The sequence below is a fragment of the Canis lupus genome, chromosome 36 (assembly GCF_011100685.1).
Source record: "Canis lupus familiaris isolate Mischka breed German Shepherd chromosome 36, alternate assembly UU_Cfam_GSD_1.0, whole genome shotgun sequence".
Classification (NCBI taxonomy): domain Eukaryota; kingdom Metazoa; phylum Chordata; class Mammalia; order Carnivora; family Canidae; genus Canis; species Canis lupus.
In genome coordinates, this window is record NC_049257.1 from 17,266,802 (window position 1) to 17,279,113 (window position 12,312).

A 12,312-nucleotide genomic window follows, 5' to 3' on the forward strand; every position below is an offset into this window, starting at 1 on the left:
TTTTTTTTTTTTTTTTTTTTTGAACTTTTTTTCTTGGTGAAATTCACAAAACCTAAAACTAACCATTTTCAGTACAGTTCAGTGGCACTCAGTACATTCACAAGCTTGTGCAATCACCACCTCTATCTTGCTCCAAAACATTTTCATCACGCCAAAGGAAACCATGCATCCATTAAACAGTGGTAGTTTCTTTCCCATGTTAGCTTTGTGGCATGGTTTGCGATATTATTCTTGGGAACTTACCCGGGAATTTTTTTCTACAGTGGTATAATTATCCAAGAGCAAAAATAGAAAAGGGTAAGCCTATAGAAACAGTTTGTGCCTAAATTAACTCTTGGACATATTGTCTTCAAAGGAATGTTTCAAACCAGCCAAAGACCAACATCAACATGCTTATATTTTGAGTCTATTTTAAATTAAAAATCCAAAATAGTAAGTGCATTGGGTTTTTTAGGAGTTTGGAAATAGATTCAAACAATTGTGAAAATGTAATTGGGTTAAGTCGTGTCTATAGTTCTTTCAAAAACCACCATGGGTCACACTTCTCTCTAAGATATAATTTGAACTGGTCAAGGATTATGACTTCAACATGGCTCCAGTTGTCTTGCCATGCCTCAGCCTGCTGCATACCAAAATGAGGTGCTCTGTTGCCCCAGGGCAAGGCAGCTCTCACTGCCTGGGCAGTGCCATCACCAAAGCTGCAGGCTGTCAGCCAGGGCCATGTTCCCTGTTCGTTCTGACTACTGGGATGGAGTGAGATGGAAGCGCAGGCACGTGAGAGCAAACCCAAAACAATGGCGCTAGGAATGAGATTGGCCAAACTCCAAGTAAAGGCTGGTCCTGTGTCTGGCATAACAGGGCCAGCCCTAGGGAGGCGGTTTCAGCAGCAGCCAACCTCAAGGACCAGTGGAAGGAAGCAGTGGGTGCAAGAGGAACAGTGAGTGAGGGAACTCCTGTGTGGGGAGGGGGATAATAGTTGGCAACTGACATTTGGAATCTGCAGCTTCCAATTTAGGACAGTCCACCGTATCCGTGTATACTTACTTTCCAACGTGTTTCTTGGGCAATTCCCTAGAAAATAATATTTTCAAAAAAAGCTGTGTTCAGTGTCAGACTATAGTTGTTCAGTATCATGTAGTTTGCAGTTTTTGTAGTATGAAGCTAAAGTCAGAATTAAGGATCATTAATAATAGCCTATTTAATACTTGACTCATTTGAGGGTGAGACTTCTAATAGAAAATGGTAAAATAAAAGGTAAATTTACAAGTCCCATCATGCTACATCGTGCAGGTATTTATGGTTATTTGTGCTTTTTAGTCTGTCCATGTAAAACCAAATCCATAGATTTATCAATGGCTGTTTTACCACCCCCAAACTTATTTTTTATTCTTTCAAGTTTTATCTTTTCACTTATTCAATTTTCTTCTGTTTGATTAAAATCTCTGTTCTTCTCTATTTTATATTAATTTATTTTTGTGTGAGGCATTTAGACCCTTTTAAAAAATTAAGTCTATTTAATTTATGATTGTTTATCGATTAAAATATATTTTTGAGTGCCCCCTGTATACTAGGCATTATAAAAAGCACTGGGACAAAAGAATAGCTTTTCTAGGTTACATAATTAAATTTATCTTTCTCCAAATCATTTAACAGTCACTCAGTTGATTGGGTTTCATTTTTAGTTAGAAAATTTGGAGGCTCAAAGCACCTGGGTGGCTCAAGGGGTTAAGTATCCAACTCGTGATTTTTAGCTCAGCATGACCTCGGAGTCCTGGGATGGAGTCCCATGCCTAGCTCTGTGCTCAGTGTGGAATCTGCTTGTCCCTCTCCTTTGCTCCTTCTCCAATGTGCTCTCTCTCTCTCTCCAAATAAATAAATAAATAAATAAATAAATAAATAAATAAATAAAATCCTTAAAAAAAAACAAGAGAAAGAAAAAAAAGAAAATTTGGAGGTTCATAGATAATTGAGTATTTTCTTTTTTAAATAATATTTTATTTATTTTATTTTTAAAGATTTATTTATTTTAGAGAGAGAGAGAGAGTGCACATGCCGGTGTCGAGGGAGAGGCAAAGGGAGAGAGAGAATCCCAGGAGACTCCCTTCTGAATGAGGAGCACCACACCGGGCTTCATCCCAGGACACCAAGATCACACCCTGAGCTGATCAAGAGTCAGAGGTTCAGCAGACTGAGCTACCCAGGTGCCCCTGGATATTTTCCTAAATCACATTCAATTGTATAATTTTGAATTTGTGTAATGAGAAATCACATAAATCCCAAATCATGGAAGGTTATTGTGACTTATTAGTAGGCAAAACTAAAAATATCCTTGCCTTAGACTCTATGTTTTCTACAGGGAAAGAGTTAAGAATGGGTGTTTTTGAGATACACTAAATGTACTTTTAATTTCCAATCAGCAGATAGCAGCACCAATTCAAGAGAAACTTACAGTGGTGTTCTGTGTAATGTTGTGACAAATACACTGAGAGCTTCCAGAAAATGATTCTTTAAGTATAAACTGAACATGTTCAAGTAGAAGATACTTTGTTTTGTCTTAGAAGGGAAAACACTGTGGTACTTTGGTCAAGTACCTTTAATTTAACAAGGTAAAAGAGATCTTTACTCTTCAATGTAAACAACTGATCTTTTTCCTATTAAGTAGCGTATAAAGCACAATCTGAAATTTTATTTACTATAGTAATTATAATGGAAAGAAAATTTTATGTTTTTCTTTGATTAAAATTTCTCAGGAGCATTCTAAGTGACATGAATTTGATTTATTGCAATTTGCTGTATTACTGCTGCAGGCACTAAATTATCCATAGCACTCTTCAAAATAAAGACTACACAGAAGAGGTATTTCCCAAACAACCCAAAGAAGTAAAAGGAAACATTCCTGGGCACTAGGTTTATAAAACAAGTATATGCATTTTCTTAAATGTTTGTTATCATTTAAAGGCATGGCTATCCTGCTGTTCATGTTTGTGATATTGGCCCCAAACGAAACTAAATTATTCATTCAACAAATGTGCTAGGCCCTGTGCTAAATTCATAGCTTCCTTACATTGAGTACAAGTTGCCATAGACATTCACTTTCAATTTCTGGCTGAATAATCTCTTGTCCAGCTGTACCTTTATTATGATTTCTGTAATATACTATTTCAGGCTTAGATCCATTCAATAGTGGCTCTTTTTAAAAAATATTATATTAATTATATTATATTATATTTTATTTTATTTTATATTATATTTTTATTTTTATTTTTAAAGTAGTCTCCATGGCAAGTATGGTGCCTAATGCAAGGCTCAATCTCATGACCCTGAGATGAAGACATGAGCTGAGATCAGAAGTTGGACACTTAACCCACTGAGCCTCTCCGAGGTGCCCCAAGAGTGGCTCTTCTTGATTTGTCTTCCTTCATGAAATGGGTCCTACTATGTCACTGATTAGTTGCCCCTCTTCTTCCATAGTTATCACTTGACAGACAAATAAGTGTCCAGTGAGTTCAGGCATCCCAGCCCCAGTCCCTGAAGGCCCCCTCTCAGAGCCCTGAGCACCAGCCACATGATACCCCCTTGGGGGTCCCAGCACCAGCAGCCACATGTACTCCTTGTAGCACCAAGAGTTTTGTAGGCTCATGTCTTCCCTTTTGTTTTCCACCATAGATGGGACTGCAAAATTATTTTCTCGCAGGTATTAATCTTTGGGCTACCTCACAATGACCTTGTTGTTCTTCCAGTTTTCTATCATCTGTGCAATCAATTCCCCACATTAAATCTCCTCTATTTGAAATACTTCATTTCTATCTTCATTATTCTCCCTGACTAAAACAGCTATAAAAATAACAAACATGTATCTGAAGCATTATTTCAACAACAGAGGAAGGTTTTTATTTCCTAGGCTCCATGTGTGATTTCAAGTGAAATACTTGATAAGATCTTGGGGCAAAGAACTGAATCATTTACTTTCAATAATTTAAAAATAGGGCCAATAAAATCCGAGATTTAGGGTGGAAGAAGGAAAAGCAAACAAATCCCTCAATATTGATTTCAGCAGTTGTTCGGATTCATGATTGACAAATCCATTTGGCAAGTTAAATCCTGAGTACCAAATACTTTATATTTTATAAATGTAAATGTAAAATCAAATTACTAGTCAGATCTTCATATGATATGTGGCCTTCTCGTTGTTTTCCTTTCTCCCTTCAAAAGAGCCAAAAAGGGGAATGGAAGATACAAGCTTCCAGTTATGGAATGAATAAACCATGGGAATAACAGACACAGCATAAAGACAATGGTCAATGATACTGTAATAGTGATGTAATGGGACAGATGGTAGCTACACTTGTGAATATAGCATAATCTATAAACTTGTCAAATTACTAAGTTGTATACCTGAAACTAATGTAATATTGTGGGTCAACTGTACTAAAAAAAAAAAAAGTCAAAAAGAGAATCACAAGATACCAAAACTTAACCATGATGAACTAGATAATCTGCATTATCCTTTAACCATTACGGAAATGGAATATGTAATTTGAAAGTTTTAAAAAAAGAATCTTCAGGCCCAGATGGTTTCGATGGAGAATTCTACTGGACATTAAAAAAAGTCAACATCAGTTTTACACAATCTCTTCCAAAAAACAGAAGAGCAGCGAACACTTCCCAACTCCTAAGGCCAGTATGACTCTGATACAAAAACCAGACAAACACAGTACAAAAAAAAAAAAGAAAAATAAAGACCGTTACCTCTCATGAACTCAGATACAAAAGTTCAACACAATATTAACAAATCTAATCCAACAACAATGTATATAAAGAAGTACATAAGTATAGTACATACCATATCCGGTGGGATTTATTCCGATATGTAAGACTGGCTCAACATTTTAAAAATCAACATGATCTACCAGATAAGCAGGCTAAAGAAAAAAAACCACATGATAATATCAACTGATGCAGAAAAAGCATTTGATGAAATACAATCACATTCAAAATAGCCAGGGTCTGGGATCCCTTGGTGGCTCAGCGGTTTGGCACCTGCCTTTGGCCCAGGGCACAATCCTGGACTCCCGGGATCGAGTCCTGCGTCGGGCTCCCAGCATGGAGCCTGCTTCTCCCTCTGCCTGTGCCTCTGCCTCTCTCTCTCTCTCTCTCTCTCATAAATAAATAAGTAAATCTTAAAAAAAAAATAGCCAGGGTCCCTAGTTGGGATCTTACACAACTTTACCCATCCTCGATACTCCCCTATGTAAACACAATGCTTTCATGCCTTATTTTGTGAAGAGGTCAGATTTTGAAAGAAATACACGGATGAAAATGGTATAAATCAAACATAGATTTACTGTATCATAATTTTCCAACCTGTAATTTAAAAATATCTTGAGAAAATAGTACTTCTCTAAATAAATAATGTAGTTGGAAAGTTCATAATTACTCCTATGGTATACACTTTACTGGGTTAAACTAATAAGCACCATAATATTTCTGTTCCCAAGATCTGTTATTATACATTAAGATTTGAGTGAATACATTATTATATAGCCAGGATAGCAATTTCCAGTTCCAGTATTAATGTACTTTCTGGCTAAAGTTGAAACTTTTAAGAGTAATTAGCTAATTCATGAATTAATATTATTTAGACATCAGCCTCTAGAACTAAATGAGATGAATATGTAAAATGCTTAGCACATTTCCTGCCATATAGTAAGTACATAATAAATGACGGCCATTAGTATTAATACTGTAAACTAATGATGTCATGGGGTTTTCTACATTGATTATGGCCACAGGTAAATTTTGTATTTGAAAAATGTAAAGCATAAAAAAAAACGTAAAGCATTTTTAAGCTATGAGTAAGTTTCTCAAATGCAAGGTCCTATGTTCTGGGAAGACTTTTATGTTTTTGTAAATCCAATTAACTGTCAATCAAAAGTTTGATTAGAAAATTTACCAGTAAATTTTCTCCTTAGTGAATGGACTTCAACCATATACATGCTGCATATGCATGTCAATAAAAACAAATACTGCCAGCTAGTGTTTTAATTGAAGCCTTTCCTACAGAAAAGTTGTGTCATTTGGGTACTGTGCGACACTGATGTGCAACCCAGAGACAGAGTTAGGAGGGCAAGAGTTTAGGGAGGGTTAACTAGAACACAATTTAGGGGAGGAAACGGTATGGGGCAGGAAGAGCCTCAGATCATGATGCAGGCCTGACAGTCTTGGCTGAAATAATGGGCTGGCTAGGAGCAAAGACTGACCATGAGGACCCCGACTTAGAGTAGAAATGGCTGGTACCCTCTCCACACTCAGTCATTCACTGGGGAGCTACCTTAGAAGGGAGACCTTAAGAAGTGAAGCAGAGCCTGAAGTTACCAACAGATGAAGCATTTGACTAATTGCATCCTTTACAGCCCACTGTGAAGTCTTGGGGGGTGGTGTGCGGAGGGATCTGGGCAGTATATCTCCATGCCTTCCTCAGAAGACATGCTGGAAAAACACTTGATCTTAGCCAAAAGGCCGAGAAGCGATGGAAAAACATATAGAAGTAAAATTCCTATTTGGCCTTTTTTGCTGCCTTTCTACTACTCATTAATTTCTGTGTTAAGCCTCCATGTTAGCATGACTTTCACCACTTCCACACTGCTCTCGGGCTCAGGGGAATCATTCTGCTATTCCCCAGGTTGTACTGGGGAGAGTAGGGATTTGTGAGGCTGTCCTGGGTTGCCTGGAAATGTCACTTAAGACATTTCACTTATTCCTCTCCTTCCAAGCACAAGAAAACACTCACGCCTTGCCTCTTTCCCCGCGGGTGCCCACATTCTCCTCTTTTCTTGGATTTCCAAAGATATTGTTTCTTCTCTTTCTCCAGTCTGAATAAATTTATGTAGTTCAATAAATCACAGGTGAAGAGGAAGGAAAAGCAGGGGGTGTGACAGGGTCGAGAAAAGCAGACCCTGACTGTAGATAACACAATCCCCCCCCCCCCCCCCCCCCCCCGCCCCGTCTAATTTTTATGGTCTGAGTTCCCTCTGGGCCTAGAATTTTTTTTTTTATGTCCAAAGGCACAAGCTTTAGAAATGTAAAAAGCCTTTTCTTTGCTTTTCTCCTGTAATAACCTTTCCCTGAGGCAATGAATGCATTGACTAAAATGCATTAAAAGCAAAGAGTAAAAGAAACTAAGAAAGGAAAATCTTAGGTAACATCTCAAAATATTATCCTGTCACAATTACATCCAAGAATCCTAATAGGACCTGTGGATGAGATCAATAAAACTTTGTTATAGTCTTTGATAGTTTAGGGAGAAGGGAAAAAGACCAGATGATCAAAAAAGACCAGTGGAAAAAAAAATCTCCACATTTTTTTAAGTAAAAAAAAAGATGCTGCAAATCATAGATTGGTAACCACATGTTCCCATTTGTCTGGGAAAATTCCAGACAAAACTCATCTCATTTACTTTTTTTTTTTTTTTTTTGGTAGTTGTCCTAGTCAACCAAAGGCCTTAAAATAAGGTATCTGGATTGCAGGAAATAGTTTGACAGTCTCTGGAGATACTGCTATGAAGAAGATGCAAAAATGAGGACCAGACAACAGAGGGGCTAGTAGGATGAACCATTATTCCCAATAAGAGCTGGAACATGGTCAAAGTCAAGTGATCAAGATAGAGGTGGCTGTGGAAACTATGACACATAAAGAAAGTTGAACAGAACTGAGAATATGAAGCCTGAAGAAGTCCAGGGAACCTGTGGTAACCTAACAATGGGAAATTAAGCGCCTGCTATTTTTAGGCTAGCTCTGTGGGGCTGAAAGGAAAAAAACAAACTGGGAAATTTCTGATAATTAGAATTTGTCTCAAAAACAAACAGTGAAAATAACCCTTAGGACATTGTAAGGTGATCAGCAGCATGACATTATGAAAGAGATTCATTCATTCATTCTACTAAATGTACAGATTGCCTATATTCCAGTCATAGGGAAATACAGAGTGAGATTAGGAGACTTCCAAGAGCTCACACAATTCTAAGCAGCTATGATTCTATTCTTAAAAAAAAAGGAGAGTGCTAAACCACAACCAAGAGAATTGCCACATTAAAAAAAATGTTTTATATGATTTACAGAAAAACTAGTGATTCAGAAAGAGTTTTATAAAAGTCTGTGGATATACCCAGAGTCAATTTTATGGCTCATGACTGGCAATATTAATGGAAGCACTAATAAAAGTTATGATATATAGTAATAAAACACTTAAGCATGGACTCATAAATCATATTCCAACAGGATACGGAAGGTCGTTTTTCCTTTGTGATTTAATACAACTTTCCACAGGAGACCTATAAACCCCCAGTGTAGACTGAAGACTGAGGTTAAACCATGCCACTTCAAAGATAAAATAACAATGAATATGTAGATATGAAAAAAGTGACATTCTAGATTTATGAAGTGGAATTGTTTAGTCACCCCACTTGAAAGCATAAGAACATAGGAGGTTGCTCATTGGGTTCTCCTAACTTAAGATTTAATAAGTTGACTTTCTCCCATTCAACTCTACCAAAATTCTAGACTGATGTTTGAGGAGGCATTAAAACATACTAGCTTTAGGGGCACCTGGGTGGCTCAGTGACTGAGCATCTGCCTTTGGCTCAGGTCGTGATCCCGGGGTTCTTGGATTGAGTCCCGCATCAGGCTCCCCACAAGGAGCCTACTTCTCTCTCTACCTATATCTCTGCCTCTCTCTGTGTGTCTCTCATGAATAAATGAATAAAATCTTAAAAAAAAATACTAGCTTTAGTCACAGATGTTGTTTTTGCATCTCAGCTACTTACCCCTGCCATCTGGTATCACAGCTACAGTACTGACTCAGGAGCTATTCCTCTGACACCTGATCGGGCTGTCAATCATAAGACCTCCCCACCTGTGCCTCTGGAGTATGACTCTGGCTGTCCAAATTTTCCCATCCACCTCATGATGGTTAATTTTTGTGACAATTTGACTAGACTATAGAGGATAAGGGATGTCCATGCAGCTGGCAAAACATTATTTCTGGGTGTGTCTGTGAGAGTGTCTCTGGAAGGGATTAGCATTTAAATTGGAAGGCCAAGTAAAGATCATTCTCACCAATCTGCATCAGCTAACCCATCAAGGGGCCAAATCAAAGGGGCAAAAGAAGGGCAAATTCTTTCTCTCTCCACTTGAGCTGAGACATCCATCTTCTTCTGCTCATGGACATCAGTTCTCCTGGTTCTTGGGTTTTTAGACTCAGACAGGGACTTACATCATCAGCCCTCCATTTTTCAGGACTTTGGACTTAAAACTGAATTATACCATTAGCTTTCCTGGCTCTCCAACTCTCCCGTGCTGTAGCACATGGGACTTCTTTGCCTCCATACCTGTTGGTTCTGTTTCTCTTGAGAATCTTGACAATGACTTGTCCAGTGGGTATCCCCACCTGACCCTAATCCTAATCCTTTTTCAGGGATTATTAGGGATGCCAAGAAAAGGCTTAGAGGAAGCTTATCTCCTATTATCACAAGCACTAGAGACTGTGTGAGTCTGGACATATTGAGGAACCATCTTTGTCACAACAAGAAAAGAGCTTCTCTGGGAGTAAACCAGTACAGAGAAAAGAAGAATCAAGAAATGGGAAGAAACAGAGGCCTGATAACATCTTTTGAGTTCCTGGTGAATCCAGTTAGGCCCAGCTATGATTGAATCCATATGAAGGCCTGGACTTTTCAGATTCATGAGACAATGAATTCTTGTCTACTTAAACTAGTTTGAGTTCATTTCTGTCACTTGCAACCCAATGAGTCCTAATTGATTATCTATGACAGTTTCTTTTATGCTACTGGTTTATCTCTATTACATTTTCTGATAATTATCTTGAAAGAGCTAGTAACCTTGAGTAAGAGATCTTTTCACTGGCAACTTAGAGAGGACTCATTTCATTTACTTATTTTTGAAGAGTGACTCATGCAGGTGCACTAGCTAGAAAGGAATAATATTGAGCACAAAGCCATCCTGGGATTTGAGCTTCCTTTCCAAGTTAAAATGAGTTGGTTGTTGTGATGTGATAATAAAATATATTTATCCCACCTCTCGTGTTCTTTTTAGAAATGTAGCTAACACCCCTCCCCACAAGATATGGGATCTGGATACTCTTTCCTTGAGTCCAGATGGGCTTGCACAGCCCTGATCAGTGGGAAATAATGGGAGAGATGCCATGTGGCTTCTGAAGCTCGACCATGAAAAAGATGCAGCTTCTGCCTGGCTCTCTCAGGACACTTGCCCTTGGAACTCAGCTTCTATGCTATGTGGAAACTCAAACCAGCCCACATGGAGAGGCTCATGAAAGGGGAACCGAGAGTTTCAGCTGACAGTCAACATCGACTTTCAGACAAGTAAGCAAACAAGCCTTTAGATGACTCCACTCTGAAGACTTGTAGTCTTACAGATGAGGCCCCAGATACAGCCATCACGCTTCCCACTGTGGCCTGTCTGAAATCCTGACTGTTCGAAACCATGAGATACAACAAAAGATTATCTTTATGTTAAGCCACTAAGTTTTGGAGCAATTATTAAATAGTATTAGATAATTAATGTGGTCATCTTAGTTGAGATGATAGATACCCAGAGGCATACTTATTTTGCAGAAAAGGAAAGCTTTATAAGGATTGAAATGAAGCAACTACTTTTCTGGCTATCATCTGGAAATTCATATAGACATTAATTTCCATCATTTTAATTATATACTTTTTTAAAAAAATTTTTATTTATTTATGATAGTCACAGAGAGAGAGAGAGAGAGAGAGAGAGAGAGGGGCAGAGACACAGGCAGAGGGAGAAGCAGGCTCCATGCACCGGGAGCCTGACGTGGGATTCGATCCAGGGTCTCCAGGATCGTGCCCTGGGCCAAAGGCAGGTGCCAAACCACTGCGCCACCCAGGGATCCCTTAATTATATACTTTTGAAATTGAAGAGTCACATGTAATTTGGGAGGAGTCATTAATTTATTTAGGAAATCAGGTAAACAAAAACAAGAAGGTAAACTAATTTACAAGGAGGTAGGTCATGGTAATACCTCAGGGAAGGTGCTGTAAAATACAGGTGTCCAATCACTTTCTTTGCAGCTCTCAACACTTTTTAATTTGGGAAAGATTTACAAGATCAGCTTCTACATTAAAAAAAAAAAAAAAACACCCCACAGATCCATTCCTGAAAAATTTTAGAGAGAAAAAGAGAGAAAGGAAAGAGAGAATCTGAAAAAGCTTGAGTTGCCCTAGGAATCAAATCCCAGGCCCAGCCATATGATTATGCAAATCATTTCAGGTTCAGGGGATTAACTAATACACTCGACTGAGAACCTTGTCTGAAAGAATAGTATCTAACCTGCACCTAGAGCAGCTAACGTGAGCATCCGTGAATTGTCACCTGCTCTGTTCCTCTGGGCCCTTTTGCTCTTCAGTTCTTATAGTTTCAATTCAGTATTCACATATTTTCTGCAATAGAGGTTTCACAAAGCATTATGTTCTTTGGGGAAATACTGGAGTGGAACATAAAATATTCTCTTGTACAAAAGCAATAGCAGCTAGTGGAGTTCATAGAAACCAGGAAAGCACAATATAATGAATTATAAGCATGCTTGTGTTTAAAGCAAGCACTGACATAAAAGAAGCAACAGGACACAAAATATGCTTCTATTTAGCTCATAAAAAATATGCACCATATCAAGAAAACCATAGATAATGATTAGATTATCCGGGGAATTCAGGTACCAGGTCATATTTTGCTCCCTCATCCTTTGAACATCAAGTGCAAAGAAGTTAATCATATTCTTTCATTTATGCCATACTATATCAGTCTTTTTGCAGCAGTTCTCTCTCTTTTTACTCCTTCATTCCTGCTCTCTGCTATCCCTCCACCCTCCCCCTTCACAGTTATGCTTGGTATTTGTCCTTAGGTATCTATCTTGAAAAATGTAGTACTGTTTCTGTGACGATTAATTTTGAAAACATACATTAGTAGGATTATGCTACACATCTCGATCTTTTTCTTGCCTTTTCCACCAAACACTAGATTTTTAAGCTCTGTGTCTATATGTAGTTCTAGTTCATTATTTCTGACTGTAGCAGAGTATTCCATAGTATGCTTCCACTGCACTGTAATTCTCTATTTCCACCATGATGAACCTATACAGCTTCCAAATCTCTACCATCATCAACAGCATCATGATGAACATCTTTGATCATGCACCTTTTTCATGACATATGTGTGAGCTGTTCTACACAAAGTGAGGTAGATTGCTTGATTATTTGG

The 12,312-nt window shown here is 38.1% G+C and overlaps 1 long non-coding RNA gene across 38 annotated transcripts in view; it reads right to left on the reverse strand.

The window, feature by feature from the left end:
- LOC102153619 overlaps window positions 1–12,312 on the reverse strand; it is a 214,301-nt gene that overhangs the window by 115,197 nt on the left and 86,792 nt on the right. For 34 of the 38 annotated variants that reach the window (XR_005384697.1, XR_005384729.1, XR_005384730.1 and 31 more), the window contains 2 exons: window positions 4,844–4,922; window positions 1,045–1,071 (listed from right to left, as the gene is read on the reverse strand). This is a non-coding gene — a long non-coding RNA (uncharacterized LOC102153619). The remainder of the gene's footprint in view (window positions 1–1,044; window positions 1,072–4,843; window positions 4,923–12,312) is intronic. The other 4 variants (XR_005384717.1, XR_005384718.1, XR_005384702.1 and 1 more) reach the window with 1 other exon arrangement.